General features: G+C 40.7%; 1 pseudogene; it reads left to right on the top strand.

The window, feature by feature from the left end:
• Nucleotides 1–201: 201 nt before the first annotated feature.
• LOC124655443 lies at nucleotides 202–8,643 on the top strand (annotated as a pseudogene).
• Nucleotides 8,644–9,044: the final 401 nt, after the last annotated feature.

Here is a 9,044-nt window from a genome sequence, read left to right as displayed (position 1 = left end):
TACCGCCTCTCTCTCCCCGTTCCCCACACGAGATATTTCCACCACGCCCCGAACGAAAGGGCATATACCTATACCATCCCGGCCCGGCCGCGTGCGTCCCTCCTTTTTTTAGGGTTTCGCGCGCGCCTCACTCCCCCTCGTCCTCTGCCTCCCCCGCATCCGTTCGCTCAATAATAGGGTTAGGGTTGCGGCGAGCTCCCCTTCTCGCCGGCGGCGGAGATGGGCGTCCCATCGTTCTACCGCTGGCTGGCGGAGAAGTACCCCATGCTGGTGGTGGACGTGGTGGAGGAGGAGCCCGTCGAGATCGAGGGCGTCAAGGTGCCCGTCGACACCTCCAGGCCCAACCCCAACGGCCTCGAGTACGACAACCTCTACCTCGACATGAACGGGATTATTCACCCCTGCTTCCACCCCGAGGACAGGGTACGTACGCTCCCTCGCTCGCTCGCGCGCTTGCTCTATATCTGTCCCTATCCCCACCTCGATCTCGAGATGTGTTGATTTTCATTGTTGGGCACGAAGGGTGGCTGGATGTGTTTGGCTGTGGTTGCATATGTACTTGATATAGTTGTGCTTGGATGATTGCTGTATTATGCGGAGCTAGCGCGGAGAAGAGATTTGGTTTGGGGAAGAAATTTTGTTTTATTAAATGTTGGGGACCGACTTTTGTGATTAAAATCGAGCTTCTAAATTGTCCCCCCGAACCATATTAAGATGCCTGCCTGGAGGATGTTGCAGCTCGACTATTCAAATTTGATGCTCAGCTCTATTATTCAAATCGAGTATTCTGTTCTTGCAACTTAATTTCTGGACAAGTGAATCTGCCAAGAGCAGTTACGTTCAATTTGGTTAGGACGCCCTGCAGTTGCAGACCATGTGATGCTACTTTTGTCCCAAACCATGTTAAGATGCCCGGAGGATGTTGCAGCTCAACTATTCAAATTTGACGCTGCAGTTCTAATCCAGTCTTCTATTATCTCTCAAACCACATTTTGCAACTTAATTTCTGGACTAGTGTAAATCTGCCAACAACAGTCCAAGTTTAATTTAGTTAGGGGGTCCTGCAGTCTGCAGAGCGTGCGCTGCTTCTTTTATCAACAGTCTTACTAGAAGCGTTTTATTTCCCTTAATAAAGAACGTTTTGCTTGTTGCTCAATTGCTATTAACTTCTGCGTTGCTCTGATTCTCTCCGCTATTGTATTTTCTGCCGCAGGCCTCGCCAACAACATTCGCCGAGGTCTTCCAGTGCATATTTGATTACATAGATCGGCTATTTATCATGGTTCGCCCTCGCAAGCTTATGTACATGGCCATTGGTACGCATTTCGTCTCTGTAACGGAGGGAATCCTCTTGCTGTTCTTCTCCCTTTGCCTGTTGTAATGTTGCTTGAACTGATGGAGTTCATATGGTAGAAATTATGAGTGCTCACTATACCTAACTCTGTATATGCTCACATGATACTCTTCCTTCCAAAACCATAATGCATACAAAATCCTAAGCAAAATATTTTTATGCTGGCAAAGTCTGTAGCAAGAATAACAACACCTAGAGCAGAACAAATTAATATCAGATACACCATCAATCATGTTTTCGTAGCATATTTGTTTGACACTATAGATATTGATATTTAAAGTATGAACTTGGTCTAACTTGTAAAACTTTGACATGCTTTATAGTTTTGGGAAGGAGGGAGTTGTTTGTCCTGATGCTGACACTCTCATGGTAGTCATAGTCTTCCTTTAGAATGAATAGGCCCATGTATGAACAATGGTGGCATAATTCATCTACTTGTTAAGCTTCCCTGTCACGCAGTTATGTTAAACACAATTTTCTCCATTTTGTATTATATCCTACAATGCTTTACAGATGGTGTGGCTCCTCGCGCTAAGATGAACCAGCAGCGCTCGAGGCGATTCAGAGCTGCAAAAGATGCAGCTGATGCGGTGAGTGTTCTATTGGCCTCTTATACTCAGTACATAACTGTAGAGCTGTATCTATTGTTGTTATGTAGGTATTTGCAACCATCTGTGATTGCACTCACTGGTCATTGTTGCCATATCTCCAGGCTGCTGAAGAAGAAAAATTGCGTGAAGAGTTTGAGAGGGAAGGCAGAAAACTTCCTCCAAAAATCAATCGCAAACCTGTGACTCTAATATTATTACTCCAGGGACAGAGTTTATGGCTGTTCTATCAGTTGCTTTGCAGTACTACATCCATCTCAGATTGAATTATGATCCTGGATGGAAACAGATTAAAGTAAGCATGGCATTTTGATAATTCGACTTTCTACTGGGTGCCTGTTTGATGATTTGACTTGCTACTGGGCATTATCTTTTGTTAGCATGTTTTAGTCATGTTTCCTTATGGTTTAGAAACGTTTTAGGTTGGTACTGGGAAAGTATGTATAGACAATATATGTTCTGATTAAAATCTTCTGAAGGTTATTCTTTCTGATGCCAATGTTCCTGGTGAAGGGGAACACAAAGTTATGTCCTATATTCGTGGCCAAAGGAATCTCCCTGGATTTAACCCGAATACCAGACATTGTCTGTATGGCCTGGTAAGTTCTTTATGATTAATTCTTTATTTCTTGTTCGACACTATTTTATATGTTAGTTGTCTTGCTAATGTATAACTTATTCTCTTAAATACAGGATGCAGATCTTATCATGTTAGCTTTAGCAACACATGAAGTACACTTCTCCATACTGAGAGAGGTTCTCTTCCTTCCTCAAATGCTTCAAATTTACACTTCATTGCCTTGTGCTAAGAAAAAGTGAATTTGTTTATATATTTTCCTGTTGTCTGCGTTGCTTTTTTTCTACCTTGTGAAATTTATGAATTGTAACTTTCTTTCAGAGTATTTTTTTTTCTTGATCATCTTGTTTGACTTCATGGCATGAAAGCTTATTTGCATGCTCTTTGTGTTTGCAGGTGGTTTTTACACCTGGACAGCAGGATAAATGCTTCATATGTGGCCAAGTTGGACATCTAGCGGCAAAATGTGAAGGAAAGGCAAAACGGAAAGCTGGGGAGTATGATGAGAAGGGTGATGAAATTGTACCAAAGAAACCTTACCAGGTAATGATGATCAGTTTCTATTGGTGCAACTTGTATGCAATAGATTTTTTCAGTGGACTTACCTCACTTTTGTGTCTTTACAGTTCTTGAATATATGGACCCTACGGGAATACATAGAATACGAGTTCAAAATGCCAAATCCACCTTTTGAGATCGATCTTGAACGTATCATTGATGATTTCATCTTCATGTGCTTTTTTGTTGGCAATGATTTTCTTCCACACATGCCAACACTAGAGATCCGTGAGGTTTGTTTCCTATTTTGTAGTTCAATCTTAGTATGAAGCTAGCAGCTAACAAGTTATGTAGTGTTACTAGTTACTAGAGTGGAGCTGTGTTTTATTCTTAAAAAGTTCGACAAGTTTCCGTTTTCTGCTTGTAGATCACTCTCTTAAATTGTTGTCACAGTGTTAACTTTCTTATTTGTCTGTAGGGAGCTATTAATTTGCTAATGGCTGTATACAAGAAGGAATTTCCTTCAATGGGTGGCTATTTAACTGATGCTTGCACGGTATTTAAATTTTATTTGTACAGGAGCTGATCCATGTGGTTTCGTCTTCAGATATTTACTTGATTTCAGATGACATATGGTTATTTCAGCAATAACATGGTTCTTTCTTTATTGTTGTAGCCGGATCTGAATAGAGTTGAACACTTCATTCAGGCAGTTGGTGCGTTCGAGGATAGAATATTTCAGAAAAGAACTCAAATTCACAAGGTAACAATGATGGCCAGCTTGATTTTACTCTTAACTTCAGTTATACCTGGCATATGTAATTGCGAAGAGCATTATGCCAATATGACATTTCTTCTCTGGGTGATCTTGCATGTTTTCTCATGTTGGTAACCTCTTTCTACAATTGTGTTCCTCGTTTTTTCCCCATTTACTTGTATTGTTTGATATCGGCTTCTGTAGTTTAGTGTTTATTTTTTATTTAAGCTTGAATGTTTTGAGGTGCTCTTCATACATTGTGAATATTATGAACTCTATGAAATTTTACGGAATAAGAAAAATATGTTTCCATTTAGTGGTGTTCTATCCATATTTAGCATTGTAATTGAATATACTATCATGAAATTTGCATTTAGTGTAACTGTGTAAAGCTCATGGAACTAGACAATACAAGTCTGGAACTCTTGAATGCAAATGTTTCTTGACCTACTTCTATACATTTGATGATCTAGTGTTGGAAATGTTAGAAAGAGTAGTTGGATTTTTCACTCAAAGTTTATATTTACAACTATTCTGTCCTGTGTAGCGTCAAGCGGAAAGAGCAAAACGTGATAAGGCCCAAGCAAAGCGAGGTGATGATCTGGATCCCCATGTCAGGAGTGATCTTATTGTGCCTGTTGCACGTTTCCAAGGGTCTCGCCTTGCCTCTGGGTCTGTAGCTGCACCCTACGAACAGAATGGCTCTCGTAAAGATAGTACCGAAAAGGGCAGCCGAGATAAGAAAGCACGTGTTTCAACATCAGGTTCCAGCCTTTCTGCTGCTGTTGTTGAAGCTGAAATTGGCCTTGAAGCACAGGTACTTCATTTGATCTTGTTTGGGAAGATTTTGTATTTGTTCAAAGATATTTTTATGGTTTCATCTGAACCTTGCTGTAACTTCCACAGGAACGTGAGAACAAAGAAGATTTGAAGTCGATGCTAAAAGATGCACTTCGTGAGAAATCAGATCTTCTTAATTCTGAAAATCAAGAGGAGGACAATGTATGTCATTTATCTTTGGTTATCTGTGTGCAAATCTTGTGCTGTTGCTGTATTGGTTCTCTGTGGTTGTAAGTTCAACAGTGCTCTGGCATATTCTAATGTTGGATTTGTTGAACCACTGGTCACTGTATGCCATTGCTCATCGGCTTAATATTCCTTCCTTTAGCGATAAGATAAGATAAAACTACATTCCTGGTAGAGTAATGATTATACAAGTTAAATATTTCTTAGAGATAAATAGGATTAAATTACATTCCTTTTAGAGTATGATTATATAAGTTAATAATCACTAGTTGCATTAGGGGCTATGTAAGTTGTCCCTTGAAAGGGAATGCCACACTTAACACATTGTCCTTAAGCAATGGAATAATTAATATGTTCCAAGTTCTCAGGATCTTGTTCTTCAGGTGGATAGATAAGGGCGACTGCCCTATCCTTTGTCTTCAGACGTTTACTCACCACTTCATGTGACACCAAGTCATTGAATATATTTGAATCTATAGGTTTATTGAAAGCACATTTTATATTTTGGATCTTAAATATAAGTGCTCAGGGATTAGGCCCTTTCTGGGGCGGGTGCCCTTTTAGTGTTGCAAGTTAACGGAAGATATTTGGGACTAGAGGAATTGAATATATACTTCCATTTTTGGACCTAATGAAGCTCTATTTTTTCTGTATAGTTTATTGGTTAAAAAATGTAAGTGATAACCTTGTTTGTTAATATTCAGGTAAAGCTTGGAGAACCTGGATGGAGGGAAAGGTACTACGAAAATAAGTTTGGGGCAAGAACACCTGAGCAGATTGAAGAAATACGTAGAGATGTTGTAAGTATCTTGGAACTGCCTATTAATTTACCATATTCATGATTAATTAGTGACACCATGACTGTTGCCATTATTGCTTTATTCATGCCAACTTTGATAAAAAATGTTCCATGATCATTTTTCCCCAATTGTGTTATTTTCTCGTATGATGTGCTTTATGCTCCTTTAGGTTCTCAAATATACTGAAGGTTTGTGTTGGGTAATGCACTACTATTACGAAGGTGTCTGCTCATGGACATGGTAAGCTTGTTGTAATTGGCCAAATATATGATGTTACACAGTTCTATTTGTAGCACAATTGTTGATAATCCTTGTATCATTCTCCATCCAGCCCACCAATACCTGTTTATTTCTAATTGCTCCTTACGATATGTAGGTTTTACCCTTACCACTATGCCCCTTTTGCTTCGGATTTAAAAGGACTAGGCCAGCTTGATATAACTTTCGAACTTGGGTCACCTTTCAAACCATTTGATCAGCTTATGGGAGTTTTTCCAGCAGCGAGGTGAATACATATTGCATTTCTTCGATCTTATTCCTTAATGCGATGGATTATTTGATAAGTTTTTAAATGATATTTCAGCTCGCACGCACTCCCTCTACAGTATCGGCAATTGATGAGTGATCCAAGTTCGCCTATAATTGATTTCTATCCGATTGGTATGCTGATTTTACAATCATGGATTCATCAGATTCTCGTATAACCTTACGCCAATTATAATCTGTCTTCACCTTGTACTCTGCAGATTTTGAGGTCGATATGAATGGAAAAAGGTTTTCTTGGCAGGTATGTTGATCTTCGTGAGCATAATTTGTATATCAGATGTCTGCCATATTTAAAGAAAATCCGTACTTCACAGGGGATAGCGAAACTGCCCTTTATTGATGAAGCTAGGTTGCTGGCTGAGATTAAAAAAGTTGAACATACTTTGACGGTATGAAACAGTTTCTGATGTGTGTATTATGTTTATGATATGGAGGAGACGACCTTGTTCTAAGTTAACCATTTTCCTCATCATTTGTGTAGCCTGAAGAAGCAAGGCGAAACAGTACAATGTACAATATGCTTTTTGTGAATGGCTCCCATCCGATTTCGCCCTATATCTACTCTCTCAGCAGTAAATTTGGACATCTATCTGATAATGAGCGAAATGAAATTAAAGAACAGCTCGATCCTTCTGCTAGGTAGCTCGCCCTACAATGATTCTTGATTGTTTGTAGATTCGTTCTTTTGTTTGCTTAAGTGTACAGTTATATTAGCACTTATTGGCCTTCTACATGATATACTGAACACGCTGTTTGTTCAGGCCTTTGGGTAAAGTGAAAACATGAGTAGACTGCCATATTCTAATATAACAAAAACGTGCCCTTTATATGAGCTGTTCTTGCTTATGTTGTGCAGCGGAGGAATGAATGGTTACATCTCACTTTGTGGTGGGGATCCAAGCCCGCCTGTCTTCAGGTCTCCTGTGGATGGACTAGAAGATATTATGGACAATCAAGTGATGTAAGTTCATTCTTTTTCTGTATTATTAGTTAATATAGTGGCACTTCCGTTCAAAATTATGACATTTGCCTTCGCTAGATCTACAATTTACAAGCTTCCAGATCCTCACAAGCACATAGCACGCCCACCTGTTGGTGTTATCATACCCAAGAAGGTACAGTACAGTATGATTTTGTTGTAGCAGCAACACTAGTATATCATTCCACCTGGGGATGCGCTTATGGCTAACAGGCTTATTGTTTAATCTACTCTGAAGATTGTTGAAGCTGGTGATCTGAAACCACCACCTGTTCTGTGGCATGAAGACAGTGGCAGGAGGGCTTATGATAATAATAATAGAAGGCATTCTGATTACAGTAGCAGGTAGTATGAGCTCTTCGCCTTAATTTGTGAATCGTTGCTTCCACATTGCAAATCCTTACCTACTTGTGAAATGGCTCAGGCCAAACCCTGCAGGAGCGATACATGGCCGCCAACTTGGGGAAGCTGCCCACCGACTAGTTGTGAACAGCTTGAATGTTCGCGGCGGTGGGCAGTATGCTCCGGCTAGGCCGTATCAAACTATAATGAATGGTATGCATTATCCAAACGGAATGCCACCAAGGATGGAGCAGCCTGCTGGACGTCCTGGTTGGCATGTTCCTAGCGATATACCAAATGGTCATGGACCACCTTATGCACCGCCATCAGGTCATCAGTATACAAGAGATAATCGCGGAAGACACCAATCTTATGCAAGAGATAGCCACAATGATTCGAGAGGAGTGGGTCGGCATCAATCTGGACACCATCAGAGTAGTAGCCACTCATACTCATCACATCCCGCTCCTCCATCATCGGGTTTTGGACGTTATGGGCAACCCCCATCTCACACTGGGGGGTATAGTGGTGCCTACCAGCCTGCACCATATGCAGGGGCCCAGCAGTGGCAGCAGCAACAACCTCATAGTTCCTATTCAGGGGTGGGGCACCTCCTGCAAGGCCTAATTCACGACCACATCAATCACAAAACCGCTATGGCACCTTAGATAGGACTTCAAACAGGAGACCACCAGGTCAGGGCCGCTACTAGGCCCGTGTCCTCTTTGGTTCTAGCCCTGGTTTTGCTGTTACTACTTACTAGAACTTACTTGGCTTACATCAGGTATAGGAATAGACACATCATTTGCAAAGTCTGGTGATCTTGAAGCTTCTTGGTTTTGGCATAAAAGGTACCCATGGGGAAATGTTGTAACTACCGTTATTGCCAGACCACCAGAAAGTTGATTAGACAACATATTTGCAAAATCTGGTGATCATCAAGTTTCTTGGCCGTGGCAGCGAAAATTCCAAGGGACAAGTGTTGTATACTAGCAATTGTTGTCTTATTTCTGTTCTTTCATTTGTAGCCGTTTAAGCAGAACATTATATATAAGTTCCCAGTGCGATTGGGAAGATGTCCAACAAGTTTTGTATTGTAGAGATAATGTATGTATCTGGATTCATTCAATTTTGATGATGGATAATTAGATCGATACACAAGTTCTTCGTTGTGTGCACTACTAGATGTGTGATTTTTCACTTGTAAACTGGTACTTTAGACAAGTTCAAATACGTGTCATTATGCTATGTTATAATGATTGTGCCATCTGCCATAATGTACTGTACTCCAGAACTTGCAGTTTCATTGGTTTATCCTCCCAGCCACCAGAAAGAGGAGTTGTGCTGTGTAATCACGGGGCAGCAGGGCAGATCGCACGAAGCTAATTTAAAGCATGATGAGATACAGTTTTATTTTAGAGGGTGGCAATACTGGTAGAAAGTGAGAGTACTTCTCTCGAGTTCTATTGGCTTTCAGTTTCGGAGGCATTGAAGGGGTGGGGGTGGATTAAGTCACAAAATCCCTTTAAATCCACTCCAATCCTCTTGTTACAGCCG

This window comes from Lolium rigidum, chromosome 5 (assembly GCF_022539505.1).
Source record: "Lolium rigidum isolate FL_2022 chromosome 5, APGP_CSIRO_Lrig_0.1, whole genome shotgun sequence".
Taxonomy (NCBI): domain Eukaryota; kingdom Viridiplantae; phylum Streptophyta; class Magnoliopsida; order Poales; family Poaceae; genus Lolium; species Lolium rigidum.
This window is presented reverse-complemented; position numbering and strand designations above follow the sequence as displayed.